This window comes from Canis lupus, chromosome 25 (assembly GCF_003254725.2).
Source record: "Canis lupus dingo isolate Sandy chromosome 25, ASM325472v2, whole genome shotgun sequence".
NCBI lineage: Eukaryota > Metazoa > Chordata > Mammalia > Carnivora > Canidae > Canis > Canis lupus.
Window position 1 is genome coordinate 30,518,674 of NC_064267.1, and position 17,857 is coordinate 30,536,530.

A 17,857-nucleotide genomic window follows, 5' to 3' on the forward strand; every position below is an offset into this window, starting at 1 on the left:
GATTGCACTATGCAGAAGTTTTTATTTTCATTTATTTTTCATTTACGGCTTCTGAGTTTGAGTTCATGCTTAAAAAGACTTTTTCCATTCTTAGTTCATATAAATATCCCCATGTTTTCTTCTAGTACTTTAGTGGTTTTGGTTTTTATGTTTCAATTTTTGATTTATTCAGAATTAGACAATGGGATAAAGATTCAACTTTATGTTTCATCTCAGATGGATAACCATTTGTCTAAAAAATTTATTGAGCTGTATTATCTTTTCTTCAGGAATCGGTGGTGCCTTCTTTATCGTACACTAGTTATTCATATATATTTGTGCCTATTTTTTTATTTTTTTTGAAAGAAAGAGAAAGAGAGCACAAGCAGGGGGAAGGGACAGAGAAGAGGGGGAGAGAGAACCCTAAGCAGGTTCCACACTCAGCATAGAGCCGAATGTGGGGCTCAGTCTTATAACCGAGACCATGACCTAAGCCAAAAATCAGGATTCAGAGGCTTAACCAACTGAGCCACCTACATACCCCTATTTTTGAATCTTTAGAAAAAATTCATGGTCCTATATGGCTAGGAGGCCAAATCCTGACAGCTTCTTATTTTTTTTAATATAAAGTTTTATTGGAATATTTCAATAAATATTCTCTGAGCTATATACATTTATAATATGCTTACTTTTCTGAATGTATACAGCACTTCAATAATCGAAAAAAATGTTAAATTTTGTGAAATGCTTTTTTTAACAATAATAGCTCTAATGTTTGGATTTTTTATTTGATATCTTGAATTATGTTAATAAATATCTTAATCTTGAGCTAGTTTTATTTATTTATTTATTTATTTATTTATTTTTTATTGAGCTAGTTTTATATTCAAGGAGTAATATTCATGATGCTGTAGTGCTGGGTTCTGTTTATTTATACTTCATTTAGAATTCTTGCTTGGTCTTAGTTTTCTTTTATGAGCTAGCCTTATTGGGTTTAAAGTCCATGGTAAGGGGAGCCTGGGTGACTCAATGGTTGAGCATCTGCCTTTAGCTCAGGTGGTGATCCTGGGTTTCTGGGATTCTGGGATGAAGTCTCAGCCTCAGGCTCCCTGCATGGAGTCTGCTTCTCCCTCTGCCTATGTCTCTGCCTCTCTCTGTGTATCTCTCATGAATAAATAAATAAAATCTTAAAATCCATGGTAAGCTGAATTCTTAGAAAAGTGGACAGTCTTCTTTCATGTTTAAGTGCATGGAAAGTATTTGTTCTTTAAATGTGTAGAAAAAATACTTTGAAAAATTGCCTAGGACTACTGTTCTTTGGGCAGTAGCTTTTTGAAAACTGTTTCTATTTTTCTATTTAATTGGTACACTTAGATATACAGTTTCATTAACTTAGATTTTTTTCCCTAAAAATTCAACAGTTTTATTCAGGTTAGCAAATATATTTGCCTGGAGGTGACAGAAGTTGTCTGATGATTTTTTTATTATCTTCAGTATTTGTGGTTGCTGCATCGTCTTTTTTGTTTATTTGGGTTTTTCCTATGTTGTTTCTTTATTAGGGCTAATGATTTATACTTGTTTTTATTTCTTAAAAGACTAACTCTTTGTTGGATTCTAGAATTTTTATATTTTTCTAAATGAATGAATTTCTGCTCACTTTTTTTCTTCATTATATTTCTTTAGGTTTATTGTATTGTTCTTTTTATAAATCCTAAGTTAGATAACTAATTTAGTTTTAGTCAGTCTAATTTTTTTAATTTTCATCCACTTTATTGGGTAGTTGAGATTGGAATATTTTTATTAATCAAACTGTACTGCTCCCTCTACCATAAAAAGTGTATTAAACTGATTGCAGTCCTACAATCTTTATCATCAAGAAATCCTAATAATTTACCAAAGATGAAAATAATACAAGCAGTAGCCATTATAGATCTTCTGTTTCATGAGAGACCCATGAAACTGAAAAGAATAAAGGATGTAATGGATTAAGCGTAGTGAGTAAGGAAGTAGGCAGCCAGAAAAAGGCAGGCTTCCTCAAGAAGAACCTAATGAAGAATTTTCTTGTTGGAGCCAAAAACAGTATGCTTAGTTTAACATCATGGAGAGCAGAAGAGGATGTAGGAGAATCAAATGTACCACGTTCAGAGGCATCAAAGGTAGGTATTAAAATTAGGGTCACAGAGTTAAGAATTCAGAAACAGAGTTATCTAATACTAAGCAAAGGAAAATAAGAAGTATGGAGAGTGGAGCATCTGAAGCAATGTTCTCAAATGTCAGTTAACATTTGAAACTATTCTATGTCTATCCCTATCAGTAAGAAAGAGCTGGCCCAGCACTAAATGGCTTACCTAAGTTAGGGAGTAGCCATGGTCATCATGAAATGTTTCTAAAACATCCACTCTGCTCTGTATAGGAATTATTCCAGACCCATTTCCTGCCCTTTGCTCTCAAACTTGTGTCTCTTTTGGCAGCCAATTTGGTCATCTTCATCCTTTGTCTTGGATAGAGACTAGCCCTGCAAATTTACCACCTAGTTAAGGCTGCTTTCTTTTTTTCCCCACAAGTATCTGCAGGTGCAGTTTGTTTAATATTTTTTTAAACAAGATTTATTTAGTTAAACATGTTAGTCTTATACACAGAGGGAATTCATCTCTTGAAATTCATAGATAAATGTAGAGTTCCAAGTATCTCCAATTGTGGGACTTCTTAGTAAAACTCTTACTCAGATTCATGTTATGGGTGTTTTTCAATGGGAACAAATGATATACTAGTCTTATACTACCTGTAAATTAAAGAAAAGGAAACAATTTACTCATGAAATTCACTATAAAATAAATTTATAAAACACTATCTTAAATTATAATTCTATCGTTTTCATCTGAGAATGATCACTTGGCCACAGCAGTGAAACCAAATGAAAGATAATTCAAAATTACTTTAGAAAAGGAATAAAAAATTGGCAGTGTTTCTGGATCAACAAACAAACAGATTTGTTAAGCAGCAATGACAAATCTAGGCTATCTAGAAATAAAATTAGAAGATCAATTTAGTAGTAAGATTCACATTTATATTATGTACATTTATAAAACACTATCCTAAGAATTACAATTCTTTCAGACTACCATTAGAGCAATTGTATAATCACTTTAAAAATAGCAATAAAACCAAAGAAGAAAAAGAAATCAAAATTACTGTATTAAATCCAAGTCCAAGAAGAAAGACAAAAAAATTCTTTGGTGGTTCTGGATTATTCAAATGGATTTGTTAAGAATAACAAAAGCATTATAATTACACTACCTAAAGATAGAATCAAACAAAAGCAATTGATAAGATTTACATTTAAATGATCTACAATTATGAAACATTATCCTAAGAGTTGTAATCCTACCAAGCTTCCAGAGAGCCAAAAGACTGCCTTCATTTTAATTTGGCACTTCCTTAAACTATGGATTCTAGGGACTACCACTAGTTAGCTTCACATACTGTAGTTGTCTGCAAGTTATACCAAGTTGTTGGAAGCAGCTCAGAATGATATGATATGGCAACCTTAGCCTGGCCTTTATCTGCTTCTCCTTAGGATAGGATTGACATGAATGATCAGCAGTGGTGGGAGGCAAAAGAAGATGCTTCTCCAATTTCTTTTTACAAATTATTTCTATAATGAACTACTTTGATCCTAAAACATTGGAACATACCTGAGATTTCATATTGGAACAAAATTTAGCTGTTTTAAAAGGCCAGTTTTTCTAGCAGCCATTGGCAGATGGCAGGGATAGAATTAGTGATATCCAATCCTTGTGGTTCATTACAAGAAGAAGGCCATACATTTAGTTTAGATGGGCAGACAAAAGAGGTGCATGCTCCTTGGACTACTCCTGAGGCAATGAAACATAAAACAAGGTAAAGAGATTATTGTGATTATTTGTTGGTACAGTCTGCAGAGAAGCAAGAGTAAAGGAGTCAATGCCATCATTTTGAAACAGTCATTGTAAAACAAATGGTTATTCATGCAAAGGCCATTCTGAACTGAACAGCACTCTTAACTGACTTTTTTCTCCGAGGAACTTTTCCAATTAGTAGCCAACAATATTCTTTCCCTCCCCTGAACTCTAATTACACATTAGTTGTACCATTCTCTGAAACTTTATCTTACAGTATCTTGTGACATAATTTCTTGTTGACTTAACTTTCAACTGTTATTTAGCTTTCCTTAAATACAAGGCTTCTTTACCCAAATAAAGTGAAATAGTTTCTTATAACAGGTACTAATTCTTTCCTTCCATAATAAGGGGTAAATTACATTGCCTAAAAAAGAAAGTCAATAAATTATAATTTATTTAATTCTATGCTAATGTGTGTCATTTTAATATTTCTAGACTATCAAGACCCAAAACCTTTTCATTAAACCAATGTGGTTAGAGAGGAGGCCAGGAGCCTATCATGTAGACAGTGGAAACGACTTGGTATTTTCTTCTAAATGTTATGGAAAGCCTTAAACAGGAGAGTATGGCTCACAGATTTGACAGATTTTTTGATAAGCTATCTTGTTTGGCTATATTGAAAATAGACAATAGAGGGTAAGAGTAGAAACAGTGATCATCTAGAAAGTTCTGTAGTCCAGGCTTGTGATGGTGACTTAGAGTATGGAGTATAAAAATTCCAGATTCAAAATCAATTCGAAGATGGGGGAACCTGGTTGGCTCAGTTGGTTAAGTGTCCAACTCTTGATTTTGGCTCAGGTCATGGCATCAGGGTTATGGGATTGAGCCACACCTCAGGCTGTATGCTCAGCACAGAGTCTGCTTGTCTCTCTTCCTCTGCTTCTTCCCTTGCCCCTGCTTGTGTGTGCTCTCTCTCTCAAAAGTAAATAAATAAATCTAATCTTTAAAAAAGAAACAATTTTAAGATAAAGCCAATGGGATTTGCTGATAAATTGGCTGAGTGGACTGAGAGAAAGGAAAAAGTCAAGGATACATGTGGAGAAACAGTGCTATAAGATCTAAATATTCTGGGTGTTGAGCCAAAAAATTTAGAAAAATTTAGTAAATTTAGTAATTTAGAAATTACTTTTCCGTGTATTTGTGTTTCTTGTGTTCATTTTCTTCAAAATTGAAAATGAAGCCTGAGTTTCTCAAACTTTCTTTCATCACTAGCATAGACATAAATAGAACATTTTTTATTTCAAATCCCATTTCCTAAGGATTTATTAAACTGGGTTAAGCAACCTCACCTATTTGGTCAAAATGTAATCTTAATAATAAGTTATCACTTCCATTTTCTAGTCATGTGGTATATTAGAGAGCCCAAATATTTTCCCAGTATGAAATACCCAGAAATTGTACAGGATATAACAAAAATAGTTTCCATTGCAAATTTGCAAGAAGAATAAGAATTTCCAGCAGCCAAAATGAAGAAAGATTGAAAACTAGACTAGATAATTTGAGCTACAAGTAAAGAAGCTGTAGGACTATTTAATAATTTTGGGAGCAAGAAAGTAGCATTATAATAGACAGGAAGGGATAGGAAATAAGTGCTCAGGTCTTTATGAGGAAGTTACAGACTTTAACGGGTGTATTAAATACAAAAAAAAGTCCTATTGCTTCTAAGTAGCAGATACAAAATTCAATACAAAGAAATGTAATATTTTTCCAATTCAAATAAGTTTGCCACAATGAACTAGCTAAAGATGAGCTCATAATCCAAAATCAGAAAACACTGATAAATAACCTACCATGGGGAAGCCCAGGTGGCTCAGTGGTTTGGTGCTGCCCTCGGCCCAGGGTATGATCCTGGAGACCTGGGATCGAGTCCCACGTCGGGCTTCCCGCATAGAGCCTGCTTCTCCCTCTACCTATGTCTGCCTCTTTCTCTCTGTGTCTCTCATGAATGAATAGATAAAATCTTAAAAAAAAAAAAAAAAAAAACCTACCATGAACAAAAACAGAGATAACAATCTCCTTTGGATATTGATCCCCAAAGAATGTGAAGCAATGAAATTGTCAAAAAATATTTCTTAAATTAATAAATACAGAAAATAAGAAACCAAAACTATAAGTAAATGTCAAGATATTATGTAATAATGAGTAGAAGATTTTCAAGATAATCAAATTGATCTTCCACAAATGAAAATGAAAAATAAAGTATATGAATGTAATATTCAATAATTGTTTTAAATATTAGGTTAGATGCAACTGATAGAAAGATTAATAAGTGAAAAGAGGTATATGAACACATTATCTAACAATAGCCTAGAAGAATAAAGATAAGGAGAAGAATAAATGAATAAAAGGAACAAATATAAATGAAAAAGTATTTCAGGGGATCCCTGGGTGGCGCAGCGGTTTGGCGCCTGCCTTTGGCCCAGGGCGCGATCCTGGAGACCCGGGATTAGGTCCCACGTCGGGCTCCCAGCATGGAGCCTGCCTCTCCCTCTGCCTGTGTCTCTGCCTCTCTCTCTCTCTCTCTGTGACTATCATAAATAAATAAAAATTAAAAAAATAAAAGAAAAAGTATTTCATTGTATTCTGATGTACAGATGCAGCAATAATTTATCCAGATGATTTTGATGGAGATTCAAGTTCTTTCTAATTTTCTTGCTACTACCAATAATTATCCAAAAAATAATATCATATGTACCTAATTTAGTTTATTCAAAAGTATATGATTTTGTTCATGCAATGCATAATTCTTGTTATATTCCAGGTACTGTTTTAGGACCTGTGGATATAGCAACAAATAAAACAAATTTCTTATTCTTCCATGGAGCTAATAATCAAACTGGTAGAACAAATAAACAACAAATGAACAATTAAATATATTGTACATCAAATAGCAATAAGTTCTGTTGAGAAAATTAAAGGGAGGTAAGGCAGACAGACTGAATTCTAGTCGTGGTGGCAGCTACTTTATTTAGAGTTATGAGGAGAACTTCCTGAGGGGATGAGTGAATGAATCACCTAGATATCTTGTGTATGGACTTTGGTGATTACTTTCAGGGTGAAAAGAAGCAATCAAGTTTGGATTCTATATGTAGCTGAATATGTCTCTAAGGAATATGGGTACAATAAAAGATATTTTTAGACAAGCAAGGGTTGTATATTTGCCATTAACAAACCATCACTGAAAAAAAGTCCACATGCTCTATAAAAGAGATTGAATTGAGAAGGAAAGATGTAAGAAATGCTGAACAGAGAAATAGTAAACATTTGACTAAATTGAAAAAAGCATTGGCAGTGGGATAATAATAATAGTGATAACAATAATATGGAGCTATAAAGCCAAATATCAATGAAATATTTGCAACACTACTCTGTGGAATGTAAATGGGGAGGGGATGGAATGAAGATAAAATTATTCTAAATTCTTCATGCTCTTCATAAAGGTAAAGATATTATTGATTAAAGTCAGATTTTGAAAATTTAGGTAGACACAAAAAATAAATAAATAACCAGGAAAAGAATAGAAACAGAATGTCCAACTTCCAAACCTGGTAGGGGAGAAAGAAGTGGATTATTCAATGATAAAAAAGAAAGCTCACAAAAATCCTGGTTAATAGAAAGCCAAGATAAGATCATAGAAATCATTCTAAGTATAGAGAAAATAACACTAAGCACAACCTTTAGAAAAATTGCCTTTGACAATACCTTGGTACATAGTTTTCATCTGCACTGGTGGCCTCCTGTGTCATTGTGAGGTCATTGGCATCTAATATTCTTACCTCAGACAACATGTGCAACACCACAGTCAGCAAATTAACCATGAACCAAGGATATCTTTGATTGCTTATTTTCTTTGTTTCTTACAAACCCCCACACAAGAGGGGGTCAGACTGCAATGCAGTCTGGGTTATGTGATTTCAACCCAGGTAAGTAGACTCAGGACCTGTTCCAATATCCACAGCTGCCTTTGTTATTTGATTCTCTCTCTAATAATTTCTATTCTTATCATCATAAATGTACAATGTTCTTTATTCTGGATCAGGTTTTTACCATGGAAAAGACCTGTAGGGACTAGGAGGCTAGAGAGAGTGGTAATCTTGACCAGTCTGAAAGGGTAAGGACATCACAGGCATGAGATGATGATGGAGGTTTGAGTGACATCATAGCATTCCATGACTGATATTGGCTATCTGGGGAGCCACATCCTTGGACAGAAGAAAATACATGGGCATATTTTACTTCTAGTATCTGCATAATAATTTTTTAAATATTTTATTTATTTATTCATGAGAGACACACAGAGAAAGGCAGAGACATAGGCAGAGGGAGAAGCAAGCTCCATGCAGGGATCTTGCCCAGGACCCCAGGATCATGCCCTGAGCCAAAGGCAGACAGATGCTCAACCACTGAGCTACCCAGGCGCCCTAATTTTTTTTTAAAGAGCTGTCAGTTTTCTACCCAGTCCCAAACTCCCATCCCTATTTTTTTCAAAACTACCAGGACAGGACATTCATTTGGTACAGAATTTGCCAGGATTCTGGCAATCAGGCAACAGCTAATTGTCCTGGGTTCATTCTTGATCATATCCTTTAGAAGCATGAGCCTAAAAATATGGTTCACGGCTAGGATAATCATGTGTCTTGGTTTGTTCAGTTGGGTTCTAGTTCAGATGACATTTTAAGATCACCCTGTTGATTATATATAGATGGAGTGTTCCCATAAAGGACTCAAATTGCTTTAAAACATAACTTCTTTCCTCCATTTTTAAAGGAAAATAACTCTTAATTCTAATTTCAAATTGCCAGAGATTCTGGTATGATAACAGAATCATACCAGATTCATTATGATTCATTAACTTGGGGTCATAGTTTAAAAAAAAAAAACAAAAGAAAACATTCTCAGTGATTCTAATGTGTAACCATAATGGAGCATGAACACAGGAAGAAGTCCAGCTACAAGCAATGCTTAACAACATCAAGAAGTTCTTCTTATGTGCGTGTGCGCAGATACAGTCAAAATTCAATATGGGCAAGGATGCCTTTCAAATAAACATACGGTCTTTTTATGATCATGGGTTTTCATTCTTGCTTTCTTTTTATTTATAAATTATTGTTAGGTTAGCTCCAATATTAGTGAGGTTATAATCTTTATTTTGGTTAATCCTACGATGCCTCATAATACAGACTTACAACTGTAATTTTGGCCTGAGATTTCCCAATAACCAGACTCTACTGGCAGGCATTGAGATCGATATACCTTAGAGTAGACATGAAACAGATTTTAAATTAAGTAATTTACCTACTTAATCAACATTTATTGAGCACATATTATGTTCCAGTCACTTTGCTTTATTAAGATAAAGAGGTGCGTGAGGCCTGGTTCCTACACTTTAAGAGGGAAAAGTGGATATGTGAACAAATCAGTGCAGTAAGGTGCTATAGCCTTTTCCAGAGACTTTGAGCAAAGGCACTGAGACAAGATATGAGGTGATTTGGGGACATTACAGAATATTGGATATGCTATTTATTCACCATTGTATGCTTAGTGACCCATATATCTATTTCTATTAACTTATTTTATATGTTTGTTTCCTATCAGTAATGTCTATTCTCCTTTTGTGTGTCTTTTAAACAATTTCATTGTAATTTTTTTTCCTTTCAGGACTTTAAGAACTAATGTAAAAATGTAGGAAAAGTGGTGTCAAAACAAAAAGAAAGAAAATGAAAAGCATCTACAATTTCCCCACATAGAGATTGTAAGAGCTTTATTCTATAGCCTTACTGCAGTTTCTATGTGTTATCTACACATAGCATAGTGTGGTATTATGCATATCCTAGCCTTTGTTCACAAAAATGTATCTTGAACATTCTTCTGAACTGTTAAGATTCTTATACAGTCTTGGCTCTCCTTACTTTTTATTATATAAGCAAAACATGTTCATTGCCAAAAAACGAGAAAACACAGATAACTATAAATAAAGCAATAAAAACTGCCTTAGATTTTGTAACCCAGAAATAATCAACATTTTGGGGTTCGTTTTTCAATATATTTTTAAATGCATACGGTCTTCCTATTAATTGTTTTAAACATGTTTTATATGAATATATCACTAGTGTATTCATTTTCTAGGAAGCTATTGGTAAATCATTCCCCATTAATTAAAAAAATAACCAATTGATTTTTTAAAACTCTGTGAGGTTTTTGCATTTGTTATCGTATTTTCTTCTCACAAAATCGTGGGCTTTCTTTTGCAGATGTGCAATCTGAAACCTAGCAAAGGTTAGTGGTTTCTTCAGGGCCTCTTGGCCCCCAAATAACACAGCAAAATTCAAACCCAGGCCTTTCGGTACCCAAAGGCCATGCTCTTTTTCAAGGAGATGGCAAAGGTAAAAGCAGAGCAGTTGGGGACACACAGAGGGCTCTCCCTCCCTAAGGGCTCCTTCCTTCTCTTCCCTACCAGACAGGAGAACCAACTGGGTCCTGGCTGTCCATCTTCTTGGCTTCTCTGTGAGTCTTCTAGATCCTTTACAGCTATGCAAATAGGAGCTTTGGGCAACAGCACGTGGTTGGCATCTGCTTTGGAAACATTCCTGCAGCTGAAAGCAGACAGGACATCTGTTGTGAAAGGTAGCCACAGGTAGAGCTTTGCTGCAGCAGTCGCCAAATAAATACAAATAGAGAAAAAGGACTTGGTCCTTTGATTTTGGCCTTTGGGGGAGGAGCTGCCCTTCCTGCATCCTGAGTGCACCCAGTGGCCCCAAACATGACTGCCGCAGCAGGGCGGCTGCTGTCCCAGAAGGGGAAGGGGCAGCCCGGGTCCGCAGCCAGCCCAGAATGCTCTAGGCAGGTCCCCTTGTGGAAAGCCTGTCCAGAAGGGCCTGCCAGAAGCACTTCCTTTCACTCAGCTCTGTGATCAGAGATCGCTTCTCTCTATGAAAGGCCTCTGAAGTTAACCTGCTCTCACAAACTTCTTTCACTTTCTTTGGTTTTCCTAGAAATGTGCTTTTCCCTTAGACTTGGGGCAGAGCTCAGAAACAAAGCAACATTTATTCTCATCTGAGAGTGTTCCATGTCAGACTTGTCCATGGAAATCATGCTGTGTATAGAGCAAAGGAGAGAGAGAGGAAAGGAGCTCCCATTCTTTTAGTCACTGAATGAGTTGGATACATCCATATGCCTCGTCTCATCTAATCTCCACAGCATCCCTAAAAGGTAGGGGTTGTGGATCCCAGTTTACAGATAAAGAAACTGAGATGCAGACTAATTAGCCCATCTGAGAGCTGCCAGCTGACTGGCAGTGCAGCATGTCCCTTGGACCGCTTATGATTCCAAAGCCTCTCAGCGTATATTTCTGTTAGAAAGCACTCAGAAGACAGTCACTAATAGTTAAGAAGCACATTTCTGTCAACCATTTATATTCTTAATGTGACACGAAGCAGAAAAGACAGACTAGAAGAAAGCCAAGGGTTTATTGTTCCGTTGAGCAGCTCCTCAATGCATTTTAATGGTTTTTCTGGAATGTTCTTGCGGTGGCCACAGAGAGGTGCCCAAGAGCAGCAAGCTTGCTTTGGGGACTTCTAATCTCAGACACTTAAAAAAAAAAAAAAAAATCATTGAGTGGCTGTTGTTTCCAGTTAGTATTTGGGATTTTCCATGGGCCTGCTGACCTCAGATTCCTGGGTAATCAGGGTAACACCAGGAGGCAAAGGCTGAGAGATGGAGAATTTTAAGGAGATTCCTTACATATAAAGAGCCCTGCTCAGTATTGGAATGTAGCAGGAGCTCCAAAATGTGAGCTTTCCTTTAATTCTTTCTCTTTCTGTTCCTCCCTACCTCCACCGCCACCATCTCCCACTCTCTTGCCACCTACTGTATATTTTCAATGATTCAGGAAATTTCTTAGGAAGCAAATTACAGCAATTTCAGAGCAAGCAAAATCCCACCAACAAACCCAAGAATCGAACTGCCATGCCCCTGGGGAGAACGAAGCAGGGCCCACGTGGGAGCCCAGACTAGGCTGTCATGAGCTAGTATTGCATGCCAAAGCAAAAAAGAAGTGGATTTCCTGAGCTCTCAATTCAGATCCCAGCTGAAAGGGGAAGAAATCAGCTGTGTGACCAGAGGTAATTTTGCATATCCTCCCTGGGCCACCCTTTCCTCTTCTAAAAGGCCAGAGTAACACCTACCTCATGGGATTGCTACAAAGATGAAATGAGAAAACAAGGACAAGTATCACCAATAGCTCACATACTTTATACATGTGGATGAACTATTTATTAAAAACACAATTTAAAAGAAAAGCCCTCCACAGGCTTTGTAGGTAGGAAGCAAAAACTTGACCTGCTTAGTAATACTAGAATCTGGTGGTTCTGTGTTTCCCTGCAGGGTGGCACAGGATGCATGAACCTCTTCTGTCCATCTTCAAGGCCACAGACCAGCCCCTGCCTCCCAGAAAAATCTACTTGTGAGAAAAACTCCTGGTTGGACTGATCAGATGTAAAGGGTTTAACTTAGTATGGATATATAGAGCAGGTATGTGCAAAAGAAGAAGGCAAGAGCAGGGAGTTTCTGGACTGCTTTGCCTCTCTACTATGTAAATTGTGGAACAAATAATTTCACAGAAATGTAGTCAGGATCCTCAAAGAAAATCATTCCCTTCTGAACCTTGTGTGTACGTGTATATGCATGTATACAAAACACACGTAGAAATATGAAAGATGGTTATTCCAGTATTAAGTTTCCAGAAAGAGAAAACATTATAAAGGTTGTTGATGATCTGATGACCTTAGGGGGATGGTAAGTTTGGTTTATGCCAATGCCAACAAAACATAGCTGTGTGATTAACTTGGCTAAGTTCCTTCTTTCCTGTCACAGTGTCTTTGGTGGGGCCAGGTTTTCTTGCAAGTAGAGCTAGAGCTAGACTTGGGGGTCAGCTCCATGGGGTTACTGTCTTAATCCATGTGGGCTGCTCTAGCAGAACACCATGGCTTATAAACAGTAGAAATTTATTTCTCACAGTTCTATAGGCTGGAAAATCCACGATCGAGGTGCCAGCAGATTTGTCTGGTGAGGGCTTGTTTCTTGGTTCATAGATGGCCTATCTTCTGGGTCCTCACATGGTGGAAGGGGTGAGAGAGCTCTCTGGAGTCTCTTTTATAAGAGCACTGATCCCACTCATGAGGGTTCGACGCTCATGACCAGCTCATCTCCCAAAGACTCCACCTCCTAACACCATCACATTGGGTCAGGATTTCCACCTGTTAATTTTGACACAAACATTTGTTCTGTGGCACTTACCTAAGAGGAGCCTGCAGGCCTGGAGAAGATGATCCATTCCTTGGCCAAGCCATAAGTGTTCCCACCTTGGGGTGTCCTGCCAACCCCCCTTCCTGGAGCAACCCTGGTTCATGGGTTGACTCCTGTGGCTCATTCAGGTCTCAGATTAATGCCACCTTCTTAGATTGCCCTTCCCTGACTACCCATTTTAGAGTAATCTGATGCAGCCTTTGGACTTGGACATCCATTTATTTTATTTTCTTTAGAACACGGACCATTTCCTAATGTTTTCTGAAGTATTTGCTTATTCTCATCTCCCCTTCACTAGAATTTAAGCTCAATGTGATCAGCAATTTTGTCCATCTTTTATCTCTCTCATTAGCTCCTGGAACTGTGTCCTGCAGTAATAAGAACTCAAGAGATATTTACAGAATGTTGAAGGAAGATATTTTTCATTCTTGTGCCATAAAGCCCAAGGCAGCTTTAGACTTAACTTTTAAAGAGGAGATGGCAGCCATTAAACAAAACAAAACAAAACAGCACCTGAAGAAAAGAGTATGCTTAAAAATTATGGTTTGTGTTTTACATTTTTGCAAAGGAGACATAATTAAAGTGTTTCACTCTCCTCCTGGACCTCTGACAGCAAAATTAGCAGGAAGGAGAACAGCACACAATAGAAAGTAAAGGTTAGCATTAAGATGTTGTTTGTCTCATGCAAATTGTACAAGCCAGTTTTGATTTATGGTGAAAACAGCCTTTTTTTTCAGGAGCCTTAGAATTGATAGATGTCAGTTTAAATGCTTCAGAAATACAAAGCTTTAACTTTGGGTGTCAGACTTTGTTTATGCAATAGGCATTTACTGAACACTTCCCAAAGGATGTCTACTGCGCTAGGCACTGGGTGACAATGATAAACAACACTAGATCCTCCCTCCTTGTCTAAAGGGTAGTGGAGCTGAGCAAAAGGCCAATACAGCATAGTGTGATAAGTGGTCTAAATAGGGCTGTCATAAAGGCACAAGGGGTGGTACCAGTGGCTTCATGAAAAATTTGGCTATGAAACGAAGTTGTGGAAAATTTAATGGTCTGCGAAGATATGCCTAAATGGTAATAAAAGCTGACAGATAAATAGGATACACGCAGTAATCAAATTTAACAGCAGATGTGACACGTCATTGGTCAAGCGTTTACTGAGAGTATCCCATGTTCCATGAACTCTGGTAGGTGCTGTGACTTAAGCTCAATGTCAACCATCCTGCTCCATCTGTGGAGCCATCCCACAGAAGCCTAACACGTGCTTTCTGACTTCAGGGATCCACAAGAAGAGGTTTGGCATTCATGGAAACAATCATGAAAGAAAAACAACTATTTTACCCCACTAGCCTGCCAACATGGTGACCAGACCCTCCAAGGATGTTGAAATGGGAAGGCAGAGTCTGTGAGATAACTCAAAAGGCCATCCCCAGCCTTCAGGAACTATCTCCAAATCGTTTGGAAAATCCCATGCCCTCGATCCTTTCTCGGGCAGCAGGTACGCTCTCTTTGGAAAAGCTCTTCATCTCTTTCTATTTTGTGGGCCATTCTTGGATACGGCCTAAGTCCTACTGAGCTGGGTGAGACGACTTGATTTATGACAGCAGAGAAATAGGCTTTCAGTTGGTTTTTGAGTCAAAAACATTTTCTAACTCCAAAATAAATTGTGACAGGAAATGCAGTCCATGCCAAACGCCCTGTGTCGTGTCGAGTTAAAGCATTGAATTTAAAGAGAATGTTAATAGCATTTGCTCGAAAAGAAATTTGCTACTTCCTTGCGTAGGAAGCCCTGATATTGAATTCTCCAAAACATTGACCCTCTTCCTGGTTTCTTTATTCAAATCTGGATTATTTCTGGATTTCTCCTTCCTGTCAGCATGGTTTCAGTCAAAGTGATTTGGGAGGTTGATGTAGTTGGAATTAGGTGCTGTAGTTGATACCATAGCATGGCCTTTCTGACTGGTATTTGAAACCATGAAGGGGAGTAGCTACTACTACTGTTTCTAGGGGTGTCTTAAGGGAGAGGGCGGTGGGAGCAAGTCCAGCAGAGCCCCAGTAGGGATGAAGGAAGATTCTTCTTGGAAGATCACAGGTGGCGTGAACACCAAGCAATAAGGACACCCCTTTCCTGTTTCAGTAGTTGTTGGAGACTTGTGATTGTAGTTCACCCATTTACAGAGAGACAGTACTTCAAGTTCCCAAGTTAACAGTCCCAGAGCCAAAAATCCCATGTTTCTCTCATATGTACTTACAGGCAGAATGTAACATTAAGTAAGCCTTACCCCGACAAGAAGAAAATATCAATGGATTCAGTGAAGGTTTAAATATAGTCCCTAACCTTATTAAGAAGAGATTGGAGATATTTGGACCATGTCGCCAAAGCTTTTAAATCAACATTATGGGAATCGACTCCCACAAATCTTGCCAAAGACAGATATATGGGTTGGCATTTTGACATCAAGGGGCATTTGAGAATGCACTTATGTCTAAAGGGTCCCAGATTATTAATTTTTTTTTTAGTTTTAGCGGGTTTTCTTTTTTAAGTGAATTATTATACTTATTTAAGTAGAGAGTTGAAGATAGCTGCAGTGGAAATAAGTAGTAAAAGAACCTACCCCTTCCCTTCCAGATACCTTCATCTCCACTACCATCATCACTACCCACAACAAAGGACAGCTGGCATTACAATGGATCCAGCACTAGGAAGTCTACTTACAGGCAAAAATCTCATCTAATCATTACAAAAACAAAAACAAAACAAAACACCTCTGAAGAAAATAGCCTCATTTCCATCTTACAGATGATAAAAGTTAAGATTTTGAAAGGTTATATAACTGACGATGGTCGCATAGCTAGAAAATCACAGTGAGCCCTAGTAGGTTCTGTGATTTCAGACACCTTGCTCTATGATGTTATACTTCCTCCCCTTAATGTAAACTAGTTGTGAGAAGTGGATCTTCCATATTCCCTCGGACCAGTGTTTCCCAGGCCTTGGTTTGACCTCTGGTAGGGATAGTACATGTCTAGCTTTCTCCATTCCATGAATGGACACCTCTTACATGTGTCTTGCAACCTCTCTTAAGACATAAACCCAGGCACAAAACAAATGCCCCTAAATAAATACCAGACCAAAATAGAACCTTTAATTTTGCCCTTAAAATATTCCTCCGGAAAATGATAAATTACACTGTTAAGTAATGCTGAATTTCTTTTCCTTCAGTTATTTGCTTATGTGATCCATTCCTCTCTATTCTGGTCCTCTCTGTAAAGCCTAGTGAGATTTACTTGAAACCTAGTAATTTTGCCACTTTCTTTTTGCTTATTCCTTAGGAACATCTGGCAGCAATTTATTCCCTACCTGTGAGCTGTATAGACCACACTTCTCAGTGACAGCCTCAGGAGCCAGGAGTCAGTCCTGACTTGGACTAGAGTTTTTTTTTCCCCTAATTTGTTCATGAACTCAGCTTTCTGCTGGCCTCTGTCTCTTTCCACCAACATTATCTGCATTGAGGTTTACCAGATGCTTCCATTGAGCTTTGTTTATTTGGGTTAAGTTGTTAATGCTGTTATCCCCTCTGCTTCTTCTACAAGACTAAGATTCTGTGGAAGGGACTAGTTCTTAGCCAGCTTTGGGGTTCTGGTACCTGGTGTGGGCCTGACATGGTACATGTGGGTGTTGTTCCATGAAACTCAGAGAGGAAGACAGGAAGGCAGCGAGGGAGATAGGGTGTTGTAATTATTCCTATTATTCCTGTTACTTTTAGGGTCTGTTTTCATACAGTATGATTCCGGCAAAAGCACTCAAAGAAGAGAGAGAACAGAGAGGAGGGAGCTGGATCCCTCCACCTGACCTCTTGGACTTTTTGAAGGAAGTAATTCACTAGGAAGTTAAGAGCTCTGCTCTGAAAGCAGACTATTGGGGTTCAATCCCCAGCGCTACTGCTCACCACATTTAACCTCTTTGTTCCTCAGTTCTCTTATCTATAAATTGGGGGAAAATGGAAGTGTACCTTTTTCATGAAGGTTTGATGGGAAGCAATGTAAAGTCTCAGGCAAATCACCTGAGCATAGGAAGAACCATTTTACTGTTTTGACGAGAAAGGGTTGAGCAGCCAAAATCTAGGAACTTGCCTGTAGGAAAAACATTTATAATATTTTATCGATCATTTATATTTGTTGGACAGCTCATGTGTGCCAAGCGTTGGGCTAGGTGTTATAAAAGAAGCTTTATCAAGACAGGAATGGAACAACAAAAAAAAAGGCAGACGACAGACATGAAGGCTCTATCGTGAATTATACTTTGAATTAAAGGGAAAAGCAAAATGCAATATTGGGGGTCGGACAGGGGAGGTGGTACCCTGTGGCATCATTATCAGACTTTCCCAATGGCTCTTCCGAACAGTACAGCACAGAGCTTCTCCAAGGCGTCTCTGTAAGCAGAGGACATGGGTCAGTGCAGGTGCGGAAGAGGGCAAAGGTTGGGCAGAGAGTGAAGCTGTTGGAATCAAGCTGTGAGCATGAGGGAGGAGGAATCCCCTGGGAAATGCCAGAGGATAAGGTCCTGCCTTCTTGGTGAAGGCTCACAGCCAATGTAATTTGCACATTCCTGTTAGCGTGTCTTCGTTTGTATG

The 17,857-nt window shown here is 37.8% G+C and overlaps 2 long non-coding RNA genes across 4 annotated transcripts; one reads left to right on the plus strand and one right to left on the minus strand.

Moving 5' to 3' along the window:
- Positions 1-2,613: 2,613 nt before the first annotated feature.
- On the minus strand, positions 2,614-7,657 carry LOC112670129 (uncharacterized). 2 transcript variants are annotated; one of them, XR_003142779.3, is made up of 3 exons: positions 7,623-7,657; positions 3,675-3,854; positions 2,614-2,761 (listed from the first exon to the last, which is right to left on the minus strand). It is a non-coding gene; the product is annotated as an uncharacterized LOC112670129 (long non-coding RNA). The 2 variants fall into 2 exon arrangements; XR_007406036.1 differs by lacking the exon at positions 7,623-7,657 and adding an exon at positions 5,711-5,877.
- A 57-nt stretch (positions 7,658-7,714) lies between these two features.
- On the plus strand, positions 7,715-16,477 carry LOC112670130 (uncharacterized). 2 transcript variants are annotated; one of them, XR_003142781.3, is made up of 5 exons: positions 10,921-11,129; positions 11,809-12,040; positions 12,303-12,449; positions 14,505-14,724; positions 15,856-16,477. It is a non-coding gene; the product is annotated as an uncharacterized LOC112670130 (long non-coding RNA). The 2 variants fall into 2 exon arrangements; XR_007405989.1 differs by lacking the exons at positions 10,921-11,129; positions 11,809-12,040 and adding an exon at positions 7,715-7,843 and having other exon boundaries at positions 15,856-16,473.
- The last annotated feature ends 1,380 nt before the right edge of the window (positions 16,478-17,857 follow it).